This window comes from Episyrphus balteatus, chromosome 3 (assembly GCF_945859705.1).
Source record: "Episyrphus balteatus chromosome 3, idEpiBalt1.1, whole genome shotgun sequence".
In the NCBI taxonomy this organism is placed as follows: Eukaryota; Metazoa; Arthropoda; class Insecta; order Diptera; family Syrphidae; genus Episyrphus; species Episyrphus balteatus.
In genome coordinates this window covers 20,785,123-20,811,781 of record NC_079136.1, presented here as the reverse complement: position 1 = coordinate 20,811,781, position 26,659 = coordinate 20,785,123, and the positions used below count along the sequence as shown (strand labels likewise).

Below are 26,659 nucleotides of genomic sequence, written 5' to 3'. Positions count from 1 at the left end.
CGTAGCTAAAATACACACTCAACTTTCAATTATCTTATATTTTTTGTGGCCAACGGGACCAAATTCATAATTTGAAACTAAATTGAGGTCAACAGGACCTTTAGTTCAATACGCAGATTATTGTCTTAGGTAAAAGGAGCTTTCTTAAATTTGTTCGAAGTATTTTGAAATCAACAAGTATTCGTTTCATTCTCATATCGTAACTTAATAGACACTCTCAACTCTAATTCAATCATCTTAATTTTTGTGTGGCCAACGGTACCAAATTCATAATTTCAGAATAAACTCAGGCCAACGGGACCTTAATTTCAATACGCAGATTATTGACATTCTCATATCGTAGCTAAAATACACACTCTCAACTCTAATTCAATCTTCTTATACTCTTTGTGGCCAACGGGACCAAATTCATAATTTGAAACTAAATTGAGGTCAACAGGACCTTTAGTTGAATACGCAGATTATTATCATAGGTAAAAGGAGCTTTCTTAAATTTGTTCGAAGTATTTTGAAATCAACATGTATTCGTTTCATTCTCATATCGTAACTTAATAGACACTCTCAGCTCTAATTCAATCATCTTAATTTTTGTGTGGCCAACGGGACCAAATTCATAATTTCAGAATAATCTCAGGCCAACGGGACCTTAATTTCAATACGCAGATTATTGACATTCTCATATCGTAGCTAAAATACACACTCTCAACTCTAATTCAATCTTCTTATACTCTTTGTGGCCAACGGGACCAAATTCATAATTTGAAACTAAATTGAGGTCAACAGGACCTTTAGTTCAATACGCAGATTATTGTCTTAGGTAAAAGGAGCTTTCTTAAATTTGTTCGAAGTATTTTGAAATCAACAAGTATTCGTTTCATTCTCATATCGTAACATAATACACACTCTCAACTCTAATTAAATCATCTTATACTCTTTGTGGATAAAGGGACCAGATTCATAATTTTAGAATAAACTCAGGACAACGGGACCTTAATTTCAATACGCAGATTATTGTCATTCTCATATCGTAGCTAAAATACACACTCAACTTTCAATTATCTTATATTTTTTGTGGCCAACGGGACCAAATTCATAATTTGAAACTAAATTGAGGTCAACAGGACCTTTAGTTCAATACGCAGATTATTGTCTTAGGTAAAAGGAGCTTTCTTAAATTTGTTCGAAGTATTTTGAAATCAACAAGTATTCGTTTCATTCTCATATCGTAACTTAATAGACACTCTCAACTCTAATTCAATCATCTTAATTTTTGTGTGGCCAACGGGACCAAATTCATAATTTCAGAATAAACCCAGGCCAACGGGACCTTAATTTCAATACGCAGATTATTGTCATTCTCATATCGTAGCTAAAATACACACTCAACTTTCAATTATCTTATATTTTTTGTGGCCAACGGGACCAAATTCATAATTTGAAACTAAATTGAGGTCAACAGGACCTTTAGTTCAATACGCAGATTATTGTCTTAGGTAAAAGGAGCTTTCTTAAATTTGTTCGAAGTATTTTGAATTAACAAGTATTCGTTTCATTCTCATATCGTAACTTAATAGACACTCTCAACTCTAATTCAATCATCTTAATTTTTGTGTGGCCAACGGGACCAAATTCATAATTTCAGAATAAACTCAGGCCAACGGGACCTTAATTTCAATACGCAGATTATTGTCATTCTCATATCGTAGCTAAAATACACACTCAACTTTCAATTATCTTATATTTTTTGTGGCCAACGGGACCAAATTCATAATTTGAAACTAAATTGAGGTCAACAGGACCTTTAGTTCAATACGCAGATTATTGTCTTAGGTAAAAGGAGCTTTCTTAAATTTGTTCGAAGTATTTTGAAATCAACAAGTATTCGTTTCATTCTCATATCGTAACTTAATAGACACTCGCAACTCTAACTCAGGCCAACGGGACCTTAATTTCAATACGCAGATTATTGTCATTCTCATATCGTAGCTAAAATACACACTCAACTTTCAATTATCTTATATTTTTTGTGGCCAAGGGGACCAAATTCATAATTTGAAACTAAATTGAGGTCAACAGGACCTTTAGTTCAATACGCAGATTATTGTCTTAGGTAAAAGGAGCTTTCTTAAATTTGTTCGAAGTATTTTGAAATCAACAAGTATTCGTTTCATTCTCATATCGTAACTTAATAGACACTCTCAACTCTAATTCAATCATCTTAATTTTTGTGTGGCCAACGGTACCAAATTCATAATTTCAGAATAAACTCAGGCCAACGGGACCTTAATTTCAATACGCAGATTATTGACATTCTCATATCGTAGCTAAAATACACACTCTCAACTCTAATTCAATCTTCTTATACTCTTTGTGGCCAATACGCAGATTATTGTCTTAGGTAAAAGGAGCTTTCTTAAATTTGTTCGAAGTATTTTGAAATCAACAAGTATTCGTTTCATTCTCATATCGTAACTTAATAGACACTCTCAACTCTAATTCAATCATCTTAATTTTTGTGTGGCCAACGGTACCAAATTCATAATTTCAGAATAAACTCAGGCCAACGGGACCTTAATTTCAATACGCAGATTATTGTCATTCTCATATCGTAGCTAAAATACACACTCAACTTTCAATTATCTTATATTTTTTGTGGCCAACGGGACCAAATTCATAATTTGAAACTAAATTGAGGTCAACAGGACTTTTAGTTCAATACGCAGATTATTGTCTTAGGTAAAAGGAGCTTTCTTAAATTTGTTCGAAGTATTTTGAAATCAACAAGTATTCGTTTCATTCTCATATCGTAACTTAATAGACACTCGCAACTCTAACTCAGGCCAACGGGACCTTAATTTCAATACGCAGATTATTGTCATTCTCATATCGTAGCTAAAATACACACTCAACTTTCAATTATCTTATATTTTTTGTGGCCAACGGGACCAAATTCATAATTTGAAACTAAATTGAGGTCAACAGGACCTTTAGTTCAATACGCAGATTATTGTCTTAGGTAAAAGGAGCTTTCTTAAATTTGTTCGAAGTATTTTGAAATCAACAAGTATTCGTTTCATTCTCATATCGTAACTTAATAGACACTCTCAACTCTAATTCAATCATCTTAATTTTTGTGTGGCCAACGGTACCAAATTCATAATTTCAGAATAAACTCAGGCCAACGGGACCTTAATTTCAATACGCAGATTATTGACATTCTCATATCGTAGCTAAAATACACACTCTCAACTCTAATTCAATCCTCTTATACTCTTTGTGGCCAACGGGACCAAATTCATAATTTGAAACTAAATTGAGGTCAACAGGACCTTTAGTTGAATACGCAGATTATTATCATAGGTAAAAGGAGCTTTCTTAAATTTGTTCGAAGTATTTTGAAATCAACATGTATTCGTTTCATTCTCATATCGTAACTTAATAGACACTCTCAGCTCTAATTCAATCATCTTAATTTTTGTGTGGCCAACGGGACCAAATTCATAATTTCAGAATAATCTCAGGCCAACGGGACCTTAATTTCAATACGCAGATTATTGACATTCTCATATCGTAGCTAAAATACACACTCTCAACTCTAATTCAATCTTCTTATACTCTTTGTGGCCAACGGGACCAAATTCATAATTTGAAACTAAATTGAGGTCAACAGGACCTTTAGTTCAATACGCAGATTATTGTCTTAGGTAAAAGGAGCTTTCTCAAATTTGTTCGAAGTATTTTGAAATCAACAAGTATTCGTTTCATTCTCATATCGTAACATAATACACACTCTCAACTCTAATTAAATCATCTTATACTCTTTGTGGATAAAGGGACCAGATTCATAATTTTAGAATAAACTCAGGACAACGGGACCTTAATTTCAATACGCAGATTACTGTCATTCTAATATCGTAACTTAATAGACACTCTCAACTCTAATTCAATCATCTTAATTTTTGTGTGGCCAACGGGACCAAATTCATAATTTCAGAACAAACTCAGGCCAACGGGACCTTAATTTCAATACGCAGATTATTGTCATTCTCATATCGTAGCTAAAATACACACTCAACTTTCAATTATCTTATATTTTTTGTGGCCAACGGGACCAAATTCATAATTTGAAACTAAATTGAGGTCAACAGGACCTTTAGTTCAATACGCAGATTATTGTCTTAGGTAAAAGGAGCTTTCTTAAATTTGTTCGAAGTATTTTGAAATCAACAAGTATTCGTTTCATTCTCATATCGTAACTTAATAGACACTCTCAACTCTAATTCAATCATCTTAATTTTTGTGTGGCCAACGGGACCAAATTCATAATTTCAGAATAAACCCAGGCCAACGGGACCTTAATTTCAATACGCAGATTATTGTCATTCTCATATCGTAGCTAAAATACACACTCAACTTTCAATTATCTTATATTTTTTGTGGCCAACGGGACCAAATTCATAATTTGAAACTAAATTGAGGTCAACAGGACCTTTAGTTGAATACGCAGATTATTGTCTTAGGTAAAAGGAGCTTTCTTAAATTTGTTCGAAGTATTTTGAAATCAACATGTATTCGTTTCATTCTCATATCGTAACTTAATAGACACTCTCAGCTCTAATTCAATCATCTTAATTTTTGTGTGGCCAACGGAACCAAATTCATAATTTCAGAATAATCTCAGGCCAACGGGACCTTAATTTCAATACGCAGATTATTGACATTCTCATATCGTAGCTAAAATACACACTCTCAACTCTAATTCAATCTTCTTATACTCTTTGTGGCCAACGGGACCAAATTCATAATTTGAAACTAAATTGAGGTCAACAGGACCTTTAGTTCAATACGCAGATTATTGTCTTAGGTAAAAGGAGCTTTCTTAAATTTGTTCGAAGTATTTTGAATTAACAAGTATTCGTTTCATTCTCATATCGTAACTTAATAGACACTCTCAACTCTAATTCAATCATCTTAATTTTTGTGTGGCCAACGGGACCAAATTCATAATTTCAGAATAAACTCAGGCCAACGGGACCTTAATTTCAATACGCAGATTATTGTCATTCTCATATCGTAGCTAAAATACACACTCAACTTTCAATTATCTTATATTTTTTGTGGCCAACGGGACCAAATTCATAATTTGAAACTAAATTGAGGTCAACAGGACCTTTAGTTGAATACGCAGATTATTGTCTTAGGTAAAAGGAGCTTTCTTAAATTTGTTCGAAGTATTTTGAAATCAACATGTATTCGTTTCATTCTCATATCGTAACTTAATAGACACTCTCAGCTCTAATTCAATCATCTTAATTTTTGTGTGGCCAACGGGACCAAATTCATAATTTCAGAATAATCTCAGGCCAACGGGACCTTAATTTCAATACGCAGATTATTGACATTCTCATATCGTAGCTAAAATACACACTCTCAACTCTAATTCAATCTTCTTATACTCTTTGTGGCCAACGGGACCAAATTCATAATTTGAAACTAAATTGAGGTCAACAGGACCTTTAGTTCAATACGCAGATTATTGTCTTAGGTAAAAGGAGCTTTCTTAAATTTGTTCGAAGTATTTTGAAATCAACAAGTATTCGTTTCATTCTCATATCGTAACTTAATAGACACTCTCAACTCTAATTCAATCATCTTAATTTTTGTGTGGCCAACGGGACCAAATTCATAATTTCAGAATAATCTCAGGCCAACGGGACCTTAATTTCAATACGCAGATTATTGACATTCTCATATCGTAGCTAAAATACACAGTCTCAACTCTAATTCAATCTTCTTATACTCTTTGTGGCCAACGGGACCAAATTCATAATTTGAAACTAAATTGAGGTCAACAGGACCTTAAGTTCAATATGCAGATTATTGTCTTAGGTAAAAGGAGCTTTCTTAAATTTGTTTGAAGTATTTTGAAATCAACAAGTATTCGTTTCATTCTCATATCGTAACTTAATAGACACTCTCAACTCTAATTCAATCATCTTAATTTTTGTGTGGCCAACGGGACCAAATTCATAATTTCAGAATAATCTCAGGCCAACGGGACCTTAATTTCAATACGCAGATTATTGACATTCTCATATCGTAGCTAAAATACACACTCTCAACTCTAATTCAAACTTCTTATACTCTTTGTGGCCAACGGGACCAAATTCATAATTTGAAACTAAATTGAGGTCAACAGGACCTTTAGTTCAATACGCAGATTATTGTCTTAGGTAAAAGGAGCTTTCTTAAATTTGTTCGAAGTATTTTGAAATCAACAAGTATTCGTTTCATTCTCATATCGTAACTTAATAGACACTCTCAACTCTAATTCAATCATCTTAATTTTTGTGTAGCCAACGGGACCAAATTCATAATTTCAGAATAATCTCAGGCCAACGGGACCTTAATTTCAATACGCAGATTATTGACATTCTCATATCGTAGCTAAAATACACACTCTCAACTCTAATTCAAACTTCTTATACTCTTTGTGGCCAACGGGACCAAATTCATAATTTGAAACTAAATTGAGGTCAACAGGACCTTTAGTTCAATACGCAGATTATTGTCTTAGGTAAAAGGAGCTTTCTTAAATTTGTTCGAAGTATTTTGAAATCAACAAGTATTCGTTTCATTCTCATATCGTAACTTAATAGACACTCTCAACTCTAATTCAATCATCTTAATTTTTGTGTGGCCAACGGGACCAAATTCATAATTTCAGAATAAACTCAGGCCAACGGGACCTTAATTTCAATACGCAGACTATTATCATTCTCATATCGTAGCTAAAATACACACTCAACTTTCAATTATCTTATATTTTTTGTGGCCAACGGGACCAAATTCATAATTTGAAACTAAATTGAGGTCAACAGGACCTTTAGTTCAATACGCAGATTATTGTCTTAGGTAAAAGGAGCTTTCTTAAATTTGTTCGAAGTATTTTGAAATCAACAAGTATTCGTTTCATTCTCATATCGTAACTTAATAGACACTCTCAACTCTAATTCAATCATCTTAATTTTTGTGTGGCCAACGGGACCAAATTCATAATTTCAGAATAATCTCAGGCCAACGGGACCTTAATTTCAATACGCAGATTATTGACATTCTCATATCGTAGGTAAAATACACACTCTCAACTCTAATTCAAACTTCTTATACTCTTTGTGGCCAACGGGACCAAATTCATAATTTGAAACTAAATTGAGGTCAACAGGACCTTAAGTTCAATACGCAGATTATTGTCTTAGGTAAAAGGAGCTTTCTTAAATTTGTTCGAAGTATTTTGAAATCAACAAGTATTCGTTTCATTCTCATATCGTAGCTTAATAGACACTCTCAACTCTAATTCAATCATCTTAATTTTTGTGTGGCCAACGGGACCAAATTCATAATTTCAGAATAAGCTCAGGCCAACGGGACCTTAATTTCAATACGCAGACTATTATCATTCTCATATCGTAGCTAAAATACACACTCAACTTTCAATTATCTTATATTTTTTGTGGCCAACGGGCCAAATTCATAATTTGAAACTAAATTGAGGTCAACAGGACCTTTAGTTCAATACGCAGATTATTGTCTTAGGTAAAAGTAGCTTTCTTAAATTTGTGCGAAGTATTTTGAAATCAACAAGTATTCGTTTCATTCTCATATCGTAACTTAATAGACACTCTCAACTCTAATTCAATCATCTTAATTTTTGTGTGGCCAACGGGACCAAATTCATAATTTCAGAATAATCCCAGGCCAACGGGACCTTAATTTCAATACGCAGATTATTGACATTCTCATATCGTAGCTAAAATACACACTCTCAACTCTAATTCAATCTTCTTATACTCTTTGTGGCCAACGGGACCAAATTCATAATTTAAAACTAAATTGAGGTCAACAGGACCTTAATATCAATACGCAGATTATTGTCTTTCTCATATCGTAGCTAAAATACACACTCAACTTTCAATTATCTTATATTTTTTGTGGCCAACGGGACCAAATTCATAATTTGAAACTAAATTGAGGTCAACAGGACCTTTAGTTCAATACGCAGATTATTGTCTTAGGTAAAAGGAGCTTTCTTAAATTTGTTCGAAGTATTTTGAAATCAACAAGTATTCGTTTCATTCTCATATCGTAACTTAATAGACACTCTCAACTCTAATTCAATCATCTTAATTTTTGTGTGGCCAACGGGACCAAATTCATAATTTCAGAATAATCTCAGGCCAACGGGACCTTAATTTCAATACGCAGATTATTGACATTCTCATATCGTAGGTAAAATACACACTCTCAACTCTAATTCAAACTTCTTATACTCTTTGTGGCCAACGGGACCAAATTCATAATTTGAAACTAAATTGAGGTCAACAGGACCTTTAGTTCAATACGCAGATTATTGTCTTAGGTAAAAGGAGCTTTCTCAAATTTGTTCGAAGTATTTTGAAATCAACAAGTATTCGTTTCATTCTCATATCGTAACTTAATAGATACTCTCAACTCTAATTCAATCATCTTAATTTTTGTGTGGCCAACGGGACCAAATTCATAATTTCAGAATAAACTCAGGCCAACGGGACCTTAATTTCAATACGCAGATTATTGACATTCTCATATCGTAACTTAATACACACTCTTAACTCTAATTCAATCTTCTTATACTCTTTGTGGCCAACGGGACCAAATTCATAATTTCAGAATAAACTCAGGCCAACGGGACCTTAATTTCAATACGCAGATTATTGTCATTCTCATATCGTAGCTAAAATACACACTCTCAACTCTAATTCAATCATCTTATACTCTTTGTGGCCAACGGGACCAAATTCATAATTTGAAACTAAATTGAGGTCAACAGGACCTTTAGTTCAATACGCAGATTATTGTCTTAGGTAAAAGGAGCTTTCTTAAATTTGTTCGAAGTATTTTGAAATCAACAAGTATTCGTTTCATTCTCATATCGTAACTTAATAGACACTCTCAACTCTAATTCAATCATCTTAATTTTTGTGTGGCCAACGGGACCAAATTCATAATTTCAGAATAATCTCAGGCCAACGGGACCTTAATTTCAATACGGAGATTATTGACATTCTCATATCGTAGCTAAAATACACACTCTCAACTCTAATTCAAACTTCTTATACTCTTTGTGGCCAACGGGACCAAATTCATAATTTGAAACTAAATTGAGGTCAACAGGACCTTTAGTTCAATACGCAGATTATTGTCTTAGGTAAAAGGAGCTTTCTTAAATTTGTTCGAAGTATTTTGAAATCAACAAGTATTCGTTTTATTCTCATATCGTAACTTAATAGACACTCTCAACTCTAATTCAATCATCTTAATTTTTGTGTGGCCAACGGGACCAAATTCATAATTTCAGAATAAACTCAGGCCAACGGGACCTTAATTTCAATACGCAGATTATTGTCATTCTCATATCGTAGCTAAAATACACACTCAACTTTCAATTATCTTATATTTTTTGTGGCCAACGGGACCAAACTCATAATTTGAAACTAAATTGAGGTCAACAGGACCTTTAGTTCAATACGCAGATTATTGTCTTAGGTAAAAGGAGCTTTCTTAAATTTGTTCGAAGTATTTTGAAATCAACAAGTATTCGTTTCATTCTCATATCGTAACTTAATAGACACTCTCAACTCTAATTCAATCATCTTAATTTTTGTGTGGCCAACGGGACCAAATTCATAATTTCAGAATAAACTCAGGCCAACGGGACCTTAATTTCAATACGCAGATTATTGTCATTCTCATATCGTAGCTAAAATACACACTCAACTTTCAATTATCTTATATTTTTTGTGGCCAACGGGACCAAATTCATAATTTCAGAATAATCTCAGGCCAACGGGATCTTAATTTCAATACGCAGATTATTGACATTCTCATATCGTAGCTAAAATACACACTCTCAACTCTAATTCAAACTTCTTATACTCTTTGTGGCCAACGGGACCAAATTCATAATTTGAAACTAAATTGAGGTCAACAGGACCTTTAGTTCAATACGCAGATTATTGTCTTAGGTAAAAGGAGCTTTCTTAAATTTGTTCGAAGTATTTTGAAATCAACAAGTATTCGTTTCATTCTCATATCGTAACTTAATAGACACTCTCAGCTCTAATTCAATCATCTTAATTTTTGTGTGGCCAACGGAACCAAATTCATAATTTCAGAATAATCTCAGGCCAAAGGGACCTTAATTTCAATACGCAGATTATTGACATTCTCATATCGTAGCTAAAATACACACTCTCAACTCTAATTCAATCTTCTTATACTCTTTGTGGCCAACGGGACCAAATTCATAATTTGAAACTAAATTCAGGTCAACAGGACCTTTAGTTCAATACGCAGATTATTGTCTTAGGTAAAAGGAGCTTTCTTAAATTTGTTCGAAGTATTTTGAAATCAACAAGTATTCGTTTCATTCTCATATCGTAACTTAATAGACACTCTCAACTCTAATTCAATCATCTTAATTTTTGTGTGGCCAACGGGACCAAATTCATAATTTCAGAATAATCTCAGGCCAACGGGACCTTAATTTCAATACGCAGATTATTGACATTCTCATATCGTAGCTAAAATACACACTCTCAACTCTAATTCAATCTTCTTATACTCTTTGTGGCCAACGGGACCAAATTCATAATTTGAAACTAAATTGAGGTCAACAGGACCTTAAGTTCAATACGCAGATTATTGTCTTAGGTAAAAGGAGCTTTCTTAAATTTGTTGGAAGTATTTTGAAATTAACAAGTATTCGTTTCATTCTCATATCGTAACTTAATAGACACTCTCAACTCTAATTCAATCATCTTAATTTTTGTGTGGCCAACGGGACCAAATTCATAATTTCAGAATAATCTCAGGCCAACGGGACCTTAATTTCAATACGCAGATTATTGACATTCTCATATCGTAGCTAAAATACACACTCTCAACTCTAATTCAAAATTCTTATACTCTTTGTGGCCAACGGGACCAAATTCATAATTTGAAACTAAATTGAGGTCAACAGGACCTTTAGTTCAATACGCAGATTATTGTCTTAGGTAAAAGGAGCTTTCTTAAATTTGTTCGAAGTATTTTGAAATCAACAAGTATTCGTTTCATTCTCATATCGTAACTTAATAGACACTCTCAACTCTAATTCAATCATCTTAATTTTTGTGTGGCCAACGGGACCAAATTCATAATTTCAGAATAATCTCAGGCCAACGGGACCTTAATTTCAATACGCAGATTATTGACATTCTCATATCATAGCTAAAATACACACTCTCAACTCTAATTCAAACTTCTTATACTCTTTGTGGCCAACGGGACCAAATTCATAATTTGAAACTAAATTGAGGTCAACAGGACCTTAAGTTCAATACGCAGATTATTGTCTTAGGTAAAAGGAGCTTTCTTAAATTTGTTCGAAGTATTTTGAAATCAACAAGTATTCGTTTCATTCTCATATCGTAACTTAATAGACACTCTCAACTCTAATTCAATCATCTTAGTTTTTGTGTGGCCAACGGGACCAAATTCTTAATTTCAGAATAATCTCAGGCCAACGGGACCTTAATTTCAATACGCAGATTATTGACATTCTCATATCGTAGGTAAAATACACACTCTCAACTCTAATTCAAACTTCTTATACTCTTTGTGGCCAACGGGACCAAATTCATAATTTGAAACTAAATTGAGGTCAACAGGACCTTAAGTTCAATACGCAGATTATTGTCTTAGGTAAAAGGAGCTTTCTTAAATTTGTTCGAAGTATTTTGAAATCAACAAGTATTCGTTTCATTCTCATATCGTAGCTTAATAGACACTCTCAACTCTAATTCAATCATCTTAATTTTTGTGTGGCCAACGGGACCAAATTCATAATTTCAGAATAAACTCAGGCCAACGGGACCTTAATTTCAATACGCAGACTATTATCATTCTCATATCGTAGCTAAAATACACACTCAACTTTCAATTATCTTATATTTTTTGTGGCCAACGGGCCAAATTCATAATTTGAAACTAAATTGAGGTCAACAGGACCTTTAGTTCAATACGCAGATTATTGTCTTAGGTAAAAGGAGCTTTCTTAAATTTGTTCGAAGTATTTTGAAATCAACAAGTATTCGTTTCATTCTCATATCGTAACTTAATAGACACTCTCAACTCTAATTCAATCATCTTAATTTTTGTGTGGCCAACGGGACCAAATTCAAAATTTCAGAATAATCCCAGGCCAACGGGACCTTAATTTCAATACGCAGATTATTGACATTCTCATATCGTAGCTAAAATACACACTCTCAACTCTAATTCAATCTTCTTATACTCTTTGTGGCCAACGGGACCAAATTCATAATTTAAAACTAAATTGAGGTCAACAGGACCTTAATATCAATACGCAGATTATTGTCTTTCTCATATCGTAGCTAAAATACACACTCTCAACTCTATTCAATCTTCTTATACTCTTTGTGGCCAACGGGACCAAATTCCTAATTTGAAACTAAATTGAGGTCAACAGGACCTTAAGTTCAATACGCAGATTATTGTCTTAGGTAAAAGGAGCTTTCTTAAATTTGTTCGAAGTATTTTGAAATCAACATGTATTCGTTTCATTCTCATATCGTAACTTAATAGACACTCTCAACACTAATTCATTCATCTTAATTTTTGTGTGGCCAACGGGACCAAATTCATTATTTCAGAATAAACTCAGGCCAACGGGACCTTAATTTCAATACGCAGATTATTGTCATTCTCATATCGTAGCTAAAATAGACACTCAACTTTCAATTATCTTATACTTTTTGTGGCCAACGGGACCAAATTCATAATTTGAAACTAAATTGAGGTCAACAGGACCTTTAGTTCAATACGCAGATTATTGTCTTAGGTAAAAGGAGCTTTCTTAAATTTGTTCGAAGTATTTTGAAATCAACAAGTATTCGTTTCATTCTCATATCGTAACTTAATAGACACTCTCAACTCTAATTCAATCATCTTAATTTTTGTGTGGCCAACGGGGCCAAATTCATAATTTCAGAATAATCTCAGGCCAACGGGACCTTAATTTCAATACGCAGATTATTGTCATTCTCATATCGTAGCTAAAATACACACTCTCAACTCTATTCAATCTTCTTATACTCTTTGTGGCCAACGGGACCAAATTCATAATTTGAAACTAAATTGAGGTCAACAGGACCTTTAGTTCAATTCGCAGATTATTGTCTTAGGTAAAAGGAGCTTTCTTAAATTTGTTCGAAGTATTTTGAAATCAACAAGTATTCGTTTCATTCTCATATCGTAACTTAATACACACTCTCAACTCTAATTCAATCATCTTAATTTTTGTGGCCAACAGGACCAAATTCATAATTTCAGAATACATCCAGGCCAACGGGACCCTAATTTCAATACACAGATTACTGTCATTCTAATGTCGTAGCTTAATACACACTCTCAACTCTAATCCAATCTTGTTATACTCTTTGTGGCCAACGGGACCAAATTCATAATTTGAAACTAAATTGAGGTCAACAGGACCTTTAGTTCAATACGCAGAATATTGTCTTAGGTAAAAGGAGCTTTCTTAAATTTGTTCGAAGTATTTTGAAATCAACAAGTATTCGTTTCATTCTCATATCGTAGATTAATAGATGTGTGGCCAACGGGACCAAATTCATAATTTCAGAATTAACTCAGGCCAACGGGACCTTAATTTCAATACGCAGATTATTGTCATTCTAATATCGTAGCTTAATACACACTCTCAACTCTAATTCAATCTTCTTATACTCTTTGTGGCCAACGGGACCAAATTCATAATTTGAAACTAAATTGAGGTCAACAGGACCTTTAGTTCAATACGCAGATTATTGTCTTAGGTAAAAGGAGCTTTCTTAAATTTGTTCGAAGTATTTTGAAATCAACAAGTATTCGTTTCATTCTCATATCGTAACTTAATAGACACTCTCAACTCTAATTCAATCTTCTTATACTTTTTGTGGCCAACGGGACCAAATTCATAATTTCAGAATAAACTCAGGCCAACAGGACCTTTAATTCAATACGCAGATTACTGCCATTCTAATATCGTAGCTTAAAACACACTTTCAACTCTAATTCAATCATGTTAATTTTTTGTGGCCAAGGGGACCAAATTCATAATTTGAAACTAAATTGAGGTCAACAGGACCTTAATATCAATACGCAGATTATTGTCATTCTCATATCGTAGCTAAAATACACACTCTCAACTCTATTCAATCTTCTTATACTCTTTGTGGCCAACGGGACCAAATTCATAATTTAAAACTAAATTGAGGTCAACAGGACCTTAATATCAATACGCAGATTATTGTCATTCTCATATCGTAGCTAAAATACATCACACTCTCAACTCTATTCAATCTTCTTATACTCTTTGTGGCCAACGGGACCAAATTCATAATTTGAAACTAAATTGAGGTCAACAGGACCTTTAGTTCAATTCGCAGATTATTGTCTTAGGTAAAAGGAGCTTTCTTAAATTTGTTCGAAGTATTTTGAAATCAACAAGTATTCGTTTCATTCTCATATCGTAACTTGATACACACTCTCAACTCTAATTCAATCATCTTAATTTTTGTGGCCAACAGGACCAAATTCATAATTTCAGAATACACCCAGGCCAACGGGACCCTAATTTCAATACACAGATTACTGTCATTCTAATGTCGTAGCTTAATACACACTCTCAACTCTAATCCAATCTTGTTATACTCTTTGTGGCCAACGGGACCAAATTCATAATTTGAAACTAAATTGAGGTCAACAGGACCTTTAGTTCAATACGCAGAATATTGTCTTAGGTAAAAGGAGCTTTCTTAAATTTGTTCGAAGTATTTTGAAATCAACAAGTATTTGTTTCATTCTCATATCGTAATTTAATAGATACTCTCAACACCAATTCATTCAACTTAATTTTTGTGTGGCCAACGGGACCAAATTCATAATATCAGAATTAACTCAGGCCAACGGGACCTTTAATTCAATACGCAGATTACTGCCATTCTAATATCGTAGCTTAAAACACACTTTCAACTCTAATTCAATCATGTTAATTTTTTGTGGCCAAGGGGACCAAATTCATAATTTGAAACTAAATTGAGGTCAACAGGACCTTAATATCAATACGCAGATTATTGTCATTCTCATATCGTAGCTAAAATACACACTCTCAACTCTATTCAATCTTCTTATACTCTTTGTGGCCAACGGGACCAAATTCATAATTTGAAACTAAATTGAGGTCAACAGGACCTTAATATCAATACGCAGATTATTGTCATTCTCATATCGTAGCTAAAATACATCACACTCTCAACTCTATTCAATCTTCTTATACTCTTTGTGGCCAACGGGACCAAATTCATAATTTGAAACTAAATTGAGGTCAACAGGACCTTTAGTTCAATTCGCGGATTATTGTCTTAGGTAAAAGGAGCTTTCTTAAATTTGTTCGAAGTATTTTGAAATCAACAAGTATTCGTTTCATTCTCATATCGTAACTTGATACACACTCTCAACTCTAATTCAATCATCTTAATTTTTGTGGCCAACAGGACCAAATTCATAATTTCAGAATACACCCAGGCCAACGGGACCCTAATTTCAATACACAGATTACTGTCATTCTAATGTCGTAGCTTAATACACACTCTCAACTCTAATCCAATCTTGTTATACTCTTTGTGGCCAACGGGACCAAATTCATAATTTGAAACTAAATTGAGGTCAACAGGACCTTTAGTTCAATACGCAGAATATTGTCTTAGGTAAAAAGAGCTTTCTTAAATTTGTTCGAAGTATTTTGAAATCAACAAGTATTTGTTTCATTCTCATATCGTAATTTAATAGATACTCTCAACACCAATTCATTCAACTTAATTTTTGTGTGGCCAACGGGACCAAATTCATAATTTCAGAATTAACTCAGGCCAACGGGACCTTAATTTCAATACGCAGATTATTGTCATTCTAATATCGTAGCTTAAAACACACTCTCAACTCTAATTCAATCATCTTATACTCTTTGTGGCCAACGGGACCAAATTCATAATTTCAGAATAAACTCAGGCCAACGGGACCTTAATTTCAATACGCAGATTATTGACATTCTCATATCGTAGCTAAAATACACACTCTCAACTCTAATTCAATCTTCTTATACTCTTTGTGGCCAACGGGACCAAATTCATAATTTAAAACTAAATTGAGGTCAACAGGAAATTAATATCAATACGCAGATTATTGTCATTCTCATATCGTAGCTTAATACACACTCTCTACTCTAATTCAATCATCTTATACTCTTTGTGGCCAATGGGACCAAATTCATAATTTGAAACTAAATTGAGGTCAACAGGACCTTTAGTTCAATACGCAGATTATTGTCTTAGGTAAAAGGAGCTTTCTTAAATTTGTTCGAAGTATTTTGAAATCAACAAGTATTCGTTTCATTCTCATATCGTAACTTAATACATACTCTCAACTCTAATTCAATCTTCTTATACTCTTTGTGGCCAACGGGACCAGATTCATAATTTTAGAATAAACTCAGGCCAACGGGACCTTAATTTCAATACGCAGATTACTGTCATTCTAATATCGTAGCTTAATACACACTCTCAACTCTAATTCAATCATCTTTTACTCTTTGTGGCCAACGGGACCAAATTCATAATTTCAGAATACACTCAGGCCAACGGGACCTTAATTTCAATACACAGATTACTGTCATTCTAATATCGTAGCTTAATACACACTCTCAACTCTAATTCAATCATCTTACAACTCTAATTCAATCATCTTATACTCTTTGTGGCCAACGGGACCAAATTCATAATTTGAAACTAAATTGAGGTCAACAGGACCTTTAGTTCAATACGCAGATTATTGTCTTATTTAAAAGGAGCTTTCTTAAATTTGTTCGAAGTATTTTGAAATCAACAAGTATTCGTTTCATTCTCATATCGTAATTTAATACATACTCTCAACTCTAATTCAATCTTCTTATACTTTTTGTGGCCAACGGGACCAAATTCATAATTTCAGAATAAACTCAGGCCAACGGGACCTTAATTTCAATACGCAGATTATTGTCATTCTCATATCGTAGCTAAAATACACACTCTCAACTCTAATTCAATCATCTTATACTCTTTGTGGCCAACTGGACCAAATTCATAATTTGAAACTAAATTGAGGTCAACAGGACCTTTAGTTCAATACGCAGATTATTGTCTTAGGTAAAAGGAGCTTTCTTAAATTTGTTCGAAGTATTTTGAATTCAACAAGTATTCGTTTCATTCTCATATCGTGACTTAATACACACTCTCAACTCTAATTCAATCTTCTTATACTTTTTGTGGCCAACGGGACCAAATTCATAATTTGAAACTAAATTGAGGTCAACAGGACCTTTAGTTCAATACGCAGATTATTGTCTTATTTAAAAGGAGCTTTCTTAAATTTGTTCGAAGTATTTTGAAATCAACAAGTATTCGTTTCATTCTCATATCGTAATTTAATACATACTCTCAACTCTAATTCAATCATCTTAATTTTTGTGTGGCCAACGGGACCAAATTCATAATTTCAGAATAAACTCAGGCCAACGGGACCTTAATTTCAATACGCAGATTATTGTCATTCTCATATCGTAGCTAAAATACACACTCTCAACTCTAATTCAATCATCTTATACTCTTTGTGGCCAACGGGACCAAATTCATAATTTGAAACTAAATTGAGGTCAACAGGATCTTAAGTTCAATACGCAGATTATTGTCTTAGGTAAAAGGAGCTTTCTTAATTTGTTCGAAGTAATTTGAAATCAACAAGTATTCGTTTCATTCTCATATCGTAACTTAATACACACTCTCAACTCTAATTCAATCATCTTAATTTTTGTGTGGCCAACGGGACCAAATTCAAAATTTCAGAATAATCCCAGGCCAACGGGACCTTAATTTCAATACGCAGATTATTGACATTCTCATATCGTAGTTAAAATACACACTCTCAACTCTAATTCAATCATCTTAATTTTTTGTGGCCAACGGGACCAGATTCATAATTTCAGAATAAACTCAGGCCAACAGGACCTTTAATTCAATACGCAGATTACTGTCTTTCTCATATCGTAACTTAATACACACTCTCAACTCTAATTCAATCTTCTTATACTCTTTGTGGCCAACGGGACCAAATTCATAATTTGAAACTAAATTGAGGTCAACAGGATCTTTAGTTCAATACGCAGATTATTGTCTTAGGTAAAAGGAGCTTTCTTAATTTGTTCGAAGTATTTTGAAATCAACAAGTATTCGTTTCATTCTCATATCGTAACTTAATACACACTCTCAACTCTAATTCAATCTTCTTATACTTTTTGTGGCCAACGGGACCAAATTCATAATTTCAGAATAAACTCAGGCCAACAGGACCTTTAATTCAATACGCAGATTACTGTCATTCTAGTATCGTAGCTTAATACACACTCTCAACTCTAATTCAATCATCTTATACTCTTTGTGGCCAACGGGACCAAATTCATAATTTCAGAATAAATTCAGGCCAACGGGACCTTTGATTCAATAAATAAGGAATAGTAATTAATTTCAATACTCAAATTGTCATTCTCATATCGTAGATAAAATAAACACTCTCAACTCTAATTCAATCATCTTAATATTTTGTGGCCAACGGGACCAAATTCATAATTTAATTTTAGACTTAAAAATTGCAATACTTATCGACACTTTATATACAAAATTCTTATTCCCATTCTCATATCGTTACATTTTAACACAGACTATAAAATTTTGTTTACTTTTGAAAATATAAATACACTTTTTTGTTTCTCATTCTCATATCGTATCTTAATAAAAAATCTCTGAAACTCAGACTTAAGAATCGCAATACTTAAAGACGCTTTTAATACTAAATTATTTTCATAATCCTAGATCGTAAACCTAAACAGAGACTATAAATTTGCATTTGCTTTCAAGAATATAAATACCCATCTTCTGTTTGTCATTCTCATAACTCATTCTCTTGAACTCAGACTATTAAATTGAATATTGTTTGTGGAAATAAACACACTTGTTCTGTTTGTCTTTCTTATATCGTAACTCTTAAAAAAAACACCTTGCAACTCAGACTTAAAAATCGCAATACTTATCGCCACTATACATATAAATTTTGTTTTGTTATACTCATATCGTATCTTTTCAACACAGTTCGTAAGATTTCATATACTTTTGGGGTTATAAATACACATTTTCTTTTTTTCACTCTTATATCGTATCTCTTAAAAAACACTCTGCAAGTCAGACTTAAAAATTATAATACTTATCGATGCTATTCATACAAAATTTTGTACGACATTCTCATATCGTACCTATTAAACACAGACTTTAGATTGTTATTAAGGAATTCCGTTTGTCATTCTTATATCGTAAATTAAAAAAAAAAAACACTGCAACTCAGACTTAAAAACGCAATACTTATCGACGCTAAATATAAAAAAATTCTTGTTCTTATTCTCATATCGTACCTCTTGAACACAGACTTTAAAATTGGGTTAAATTTTGAAAATATAAATACACTTTATCTGTTTGTCATTCCTATGTCGTATCTATTAAAAAAAATACATTCTTAAAATCATACAAAATACTTATGAACCTTTTCTGTTTAATTTTAATATAATCAATCACTCAACAAAAGGATTGTGAGTTCAAGTCTAAAATTTTTAACTTGTGGCTAACGGAACCCTATAATATTGTTATTTTCGAGAAAAGTTGCAAAAATTTAATAGTTTCTGGCTATGTGGATTGTCAAGTATGTGGATTTTAGGAAAAATGAGGAATTTACTTTTAGGTTATGTGATATTGGGTATGGATATGGTTGGTGGATTTGTTTTTGGAATATTTTCAATTCCTTGTCGACGTAAGTTGCTTTTCTACCCACGATCATCGTGTACGTCAGCTTTTTCTTACGAACGCTCTTGTTTGGAGTACAAGCCTCCTTATTCTTTTCGGAGTGCAAGCCTCCTCATTCTTTTTCACATTTTCCCCTAATCTGGGCTACGGCCCTGGTTAGTAGATCATGTTTTTCAATTCCTTGTCGACGTAAGTTGCTTTTCTACCCACGATCATCGTGTACGTCAGCATTTTCTTACGAACGCTCTTGTTTGGAGTACAAGCCTCCTCATTCTTTTTCACATTTTCCCCTATCCTGGGCAAAGGCCCTGGCTAGTAGATAATGGTTTTCACATTTCACACTTTCCACTATCCTCGGCTAAGGCCAAGGCTATAGTAGATCATGCGTCTCAAGAAACATCGTTCACCTTGCCCCTGAGGTATTCTCCATTGACAGACAAGTGATTAATGAGTCTCTATGAGCGTTCATTCCTGGTTTGTAGCAAGTTGACCAAAGGAGATTAACCCCAAAGGTTTTGTTTGCTTTAATCCCAGTAGTTCATTATTTCATCGATTCACGGTTCATTATAAACCCGCAGAATGACGAACATTTTTGAGGTTTTACAGAAAATTTGCGTGCTTGCCCATTTTGATTCCCTTTTGGACGTACAAAATTTTACTGTTAATCCCCTACTTTTCCAAAACATTGATTGCCAATATTTGTAAAGTCTTTTTTTTTTTTAGATTTCACTGCAAAGTTTAAAAAATAATAAAAGAAAAAGGCTTCCCTTAAAGAATTAAGAAACAATAATTTGAAGGTTTCAGGATAAATAATAAATTTATAAATATTTATGTTTTGTTTTTGAATGTTACTTCGATTTTGCATTAATTAATATTCTTTTATTTTTATAAAAATATTTTTTTATGGAGATTATGCTTATTAGTTTCATTGAGTATTATATCAGGTTAACTGGTTGTTTTTATGAATAAGCTTCGTAGACTGAATTTATGACTTATACTTCATCTTAACTTTTTGTTTTATTATTTTATATCGTTTAGAATAATTTATGCTGATATTTTTAAGTTTAAAAAAAAAATTGGATCGTGGGTAGAAGGGCGGATGGATATAAACGATTTCCTTTTACAACCTCTTCAAATAGGCAATAATATAATTAGAAATAAATTAAATTTTTAAAATAATATATAAACTTGTTTACTAAGAATTAAAAAAAATAACTGGGTTGACTGCTTGTTGGAGCACGTAGACGAACAAGGAGCTTTATAATGTATTTTGATCTGGGGATAAACGTAGGGTATTTTTATGAAAAATCTGTTTTTTTTTTTAAGGTAAAGCAACGTCAGCATGTGTCTGCTAGTAATAAATGTTTCCTATTCTTGGTACAGAAAAGTTTCGTAGTTTGGTTGATTAAGAGGGTAATATTAAAAATCTTAAATCAAGCTAAATTAGTAATTAAGTTTAAGAAAAGTTGTTAATTTCTTTGGGCTTTTGGATGATGTATTACTGCCATGTAACAGGTTTTACGTAAAAATAGGAGGTACCTACTTATCCTAGTAGAATTTGGTCGTAGTAGGTACTTTGTGCTATAGTTTCCGTCTACGTAGTCCGGATTCAGCAGACTATTTTAGCTCGTGCACGTTGTCACAAATCAAGGGGGAATTCATGATACGTATATTTCATATTGTTCGCTAAGACCAGGGAAAGAAGTTCTGGAAGTTTGTAGACATTATTCAAAATTTGATCAATTTATCAATTTATAAGTTTTTTTTTTGTTGCAATTAATTTGAATTTCATTCCTTTTCTTAACTTAAAAGTGGATTTTTTTTTCGTTTCGTACGTTTTATCTAAAATTTGTCGATGCATTTTTGAAAAAAATTTCTTTTTTCGTATTTGTCTAATAAGACCACTGTAATGACGATGAAGCGATAGTTTTAGAATCCGGGAGATTTGGGTAGCCACAAGTTTTGATGAAAAACTAAGAAATCTTTGAAAATGCTGGTCCTTCTTGTAAATTTTGGGAACAAATAGTTGGTAAGAATTTAAGATGTTATGTCCTTGCAAAAAAGGATGTGTTGAAAGTTCTCCGTAAAAGTTTTCGACATTATGTAACTCGGTATGAGATGATGAAAGATGTTCGAAGTTGAAAAAATAAAAATCTACGATTGGAAATTCTTCACTATTAGGTTTTTAACAATGTTCCTTTTGTTGTTTTATGGAATCGAGGTTGTTTAATTTTAATGGTAGATAGTATTTGAATGCTTATGAAATAGTCCTATAAAAGGTTTAAGTTGAAGCTGTTTTTTTCTTCACATAAACTTCACTAAATCTTCGTGACTTATTTCACTTTTGTACACCATAGTGGTATTAAAAATGTCCATTCGCGTTCATCTTCACATTCAAACATTTCTTTAAAAAACACAAATTTATCATTTTGAGAGGTAAAGTTAAGACGGTTTTGTCAGCTTCATCGATGTTTAAAATAAGTCCAAGTTTGGAATGTGGGTCAGTTAGGTATTGTTTAAAATACTAGAATACTTATTGTTTTGTTATGTAAACTTGGTGGAGATAAGGTGGAGATAAGCTATATGTTTCTGTTTTATTCTCAACGTGACGTGAAAATAGAGTTTTTCTTCAGATGTTGGCGAACACGATTCTGCTAATATTTCGGCGTTAAAATTTGAACTATATGCCTTCAAATATGGTGCAATTTGTTGTTTTAAACAATGTCAAGATAATGAGGATCCGTTTCTCAATAATGTTAGGTGATTTGGGTGAAATTTTAAGATTATTCTTTAAGTGAGACTAGTTTTAAGAAGAAGTTTTACGCAGTTTCCTTAATATTAACATATAAATGAGTTTTCTCCAAGTTAAGGAAGGTCGATCAGGTACATACGTTAAGTTATTGTAACAATGGTTTATTATACTCCATAATTTTTATAAAATACAAAATTATATTAACTTTTGGGTTTAAAGTTCGTGTTCACTTTCTAGATTTTATTTAAATTCTTTAATGATGTTTCGTTTAAAAGAGTTGCTTCTTTTCAGTTTATACAGGGTTACTTGGAAAATCAGTCAGATTCATTTTCGTTTTTGTAAAGGGGTCATACAACGAACCAACTTTAGATGTGGTTTTAGAAAAATCTGGTCACTCTTCCTGTCTCGATTTCTTGTTAGCGACGACTGACGATACGAAGTGGATATATTTTATATATTTTCCAGTTTTGAAGATTTTTCTTTAAACCGATAAAATATTCTTAGTATGTTTAATTTTACATATATTTATAAAAGTGGGTCTTTCAGGTAGGTGCTACTAAACTGAAGGTGCTATAAGGTGCTGTTCAGGTATTTTAATTCTTCATTATGTTTGCGCCATAAAAATGATTAACAAATCGAGAGTTAGGTAAAATGTGATAGTTTTATTGGATGTAAATTCTTATGTTGATTGTTGAAAGGTGGCAGTATGTAAGGAAGTATATTTTTGAAGGAGGGAAACGACAGGAAGAACTATTTAAACCTAGAAGAACTATAAATAACAAAAGATTTTTTTAAGTTGATCGAAGTTGCGAACTTGATGAGAGTTGGGTTTAAATATACTTTCCAAAAAAGTGGGACTGTTGGGTTTTTCTGTATCAGCATGATGTATTACTCGTCAGTTGTAAAAATCATAGGATGATTTAATGATGAAAAATCCATAGAAGAATGCTTGAGATTTCAGACTCAGACCCATTTGTTTAACAAAACAAATGAACATGTGAAACTTCATAAAAAAAATTAATCGATAGAGGTTAAAGGTTTTAAATTCCATTAGAAGTTGGCTTAAAAAGACGCTTTTGGTATTAATATTCTAGACGAGGATAGATGGTTGTTTAAAATGTTCGTATCGACGTTGTTCAAAGACGACGTTGTAGTTCTTGATAAAAAGAAAACTTAACTATTAAATTTTCAAATGATTATGTTAGTGGAAATCTATAAGTAGGTAACGCATATTTTAATAATACGAGAAAAATATATGATTTTGTATGTTTGCATGTTACGACAATACTTTAAGATTGGATCTTTCCTTTTAAGTTTTGGCCGCAGGGTGATATTTTGTTTTCTTAACACACTTTCAGTGCTTAAAAACCTTTTCAATTAAAGTTTTAAAAGTAGGTATCTGTTAAATATTTAAATTATACAGAACTTTCCATTAATTTAGCTTGTGGTTTTTTTCCATTTGTTTATCGGTTATGGTTGTTGATAGTGATTAAATTCAAAGAAAGAATTCAGTTTCATATTGGGCATTATGCATTTATGCATTTACTTTCTTAGTCCTAATACTAATTTTTTTATCTTTCTCTTGTATTGTATGCCTACAATAATTATCTCGTTTTTATTAAACTTGATTTTTTTTCTTAATTATGTTGTATCATGTATCTTCTAGTTTAGATATCTACTTGTTCAACAATGCTTAATGATTTGCTAGGATACGCTTTAGTTTTGATCTTAAGACAATTAGTTAAAATAAAGTTTTGTTGGAAATTGTCAGGTTGGTTGTTTTCTTTTCGGTGCGGAGGATCTACCTCTTGACCTTTTATTTATTTTACTTATTGATACCTATTTTATTTTCATTTCGAGATTTTAAAAGAATTTCTTTTCTTTATACGCATAATTGTCAGATTAGGCCAGGTTCTTGAGTTGGCTTAAGTTGTAATCTAAATGTTGAAAATTGTTGTCTGGTCATGGGAGGATTAATGTCTTTTGAAAAAACTCATACATAACGTGTTGGAAATTTTTTAAATTATAAATAAAGTTTCTTAAATATGCGAAGACACGATAAAGATTGCTCTACTAGAACATTCCATAGCAGTGATGATTTTTTGTTACTTTAACAGGAACATGATGAGGCAAAGACGGGAAGTTTTTATCATAAGTGTTACACATTTGAAAGAAGCAATAGATGAAGACATTGATTTTTGCAGTAAAAAAAAAAACTTGAGGAATTTTGTAAATAAATCCTGGAAAATACGATAATCATGAAATTTGTATATGTTCTTTGAAATTTCAAGGTTGATGAATTGAAATTGAATTATATTGTCCAAAGTTCATGGACAGTTTTATACCTGCTAGATGCGTTGCTCTACAGTTGAAAATGAACATAATAAGTGAAGAGTTGTGCTGGCATCAATAACTTTACTTGGTACAAAGATGAAATGCGATGAATATTGTGGTTTATTTTTTTATTTAAATCAGGATAAATCAATAGATGGAATGTTGAAGGTTGCAGTCTCAGGAACACAAATGTATAGGTACATAGGTATGAAAAACGTCCTAAAAATTGAGCCAATGAGCTATATGATAAGATTCAAATTCCACTTTTTTTGAAGTTGATGTGAATATTGATGAAGTCGGAGAAAAATGGTGCTTTAGAATAAAAATTGTTGCAGTTGGATTTATTTTGTTACTAAATCATAAGTTATAAACAAAATATAATAAAAGTCGAAGAACATAAGCGTGGTTGGTTTAAAACGTTGCCTTAAGAAGTAAAAAAGAACGGAGCTAATTAAAATAATAGTTGTGATGTAAAATTATACGCTTGATATTTCCCTAATATCTAAATCTAAAATTGAATATTTTTAATGCAAAACTTTTGAGGTAGAGGTTGGCAGTTGTATCATTTTTTTTTTTCCTTTTCAAGTTTAATAATAAAACTTAATAATATACCTCAAGCAATTTTAAGCGTGGGTAATTTAAATTCTTTCGAAGATCGTGCTCGGTGCTTAAAAACATTTTCAGAAAAGTATTTTATTTTGTTATTTAATGCCGGTAAATTTTTTCGCTATCATCCTTAGTGAACATTGAGTTGTGAAATAAGATATCAGAGATCATTGTTAATTATTTTTATATTTTCTTGTTCCTAATTTGATAATTCCTATAAAACGTATTGTTGTCGAAGTGGATAGTTCTTTTTTGGGGAAAGTTTTAATATTTTGTATACTAAATATCCCTCGATTTTTTATTTTATTTTTAATGGAAGATCTTTTATGATGGTCAGTTTCTGTTTTGATGCATGTAATTATTTATATTTATTTGTACCCTTTTATTTTGTATAAATTCATTTGTTCTAGAAGTTTGTTTTTTATTTTATTAATTTAAGTAGTTTTAATTTTTTTTTAAATTTTCCTACAGAAAATTTAATTATGAAAATTGCAGAAAACTTAGGACTTATGAAAAAAAAAACCATGGTAATATTTATGTTTAAAAGTACCTATAAAAATTATTATTATTAAAATTTTTATATTCAGAGACTGGTATATAATTTAAGAGTAAATTTTTAAGTTTCCTATTTTAATATTTATTAATTATTTTAATTTATCTTTTTTCGTTTGGTTATGATATGAGTATTTAATTTTTACTTTGACATTTATTTTTTTAAATGAGGATTATCTTAGTTAAGGGAATCAGATAACGAAAACATCCTACCTATTCGAAGTTATTATTTAGATATTTATATAATTTGTGTGTATTAATAAAATTATTGAAATGGCTCTTTTTTATAATAAAGAAATAATTTAGTTTTTCATATATATAAAAAACGGTTTTTTAGATTAGGTATTATGTTTTTTTTTATAAGAAGTTTTATAAA

At 32.1% G+C, this 26,659-nt stretch overlaps 1 long non-coding RNA gene across 1 annotated transcript; it reads right to left on the bottom strand.

Annotated features, from left to right (window-relative positions):
* Nucleotides 1–4,651: 4,651 nt before the first annotated feature.
* LOC129913076 (uncharacterized) lies at nt 4,652–10,163 on the bottom strand. Its single transcript, XR_008771977.1, has 3 exons — nt 5,859–10,163; nt 5,036–5,170; nt 4,652–4,692 (listed from the first exon to the last, which is right to left on the bottom strand). It is a non-coding gene; the product is annotated as an uncharacterized LOC129913076 (long non-coding RNA).
* Nucleotides 10,164–26,659: the final 16,496 nt, after the last annotated feature.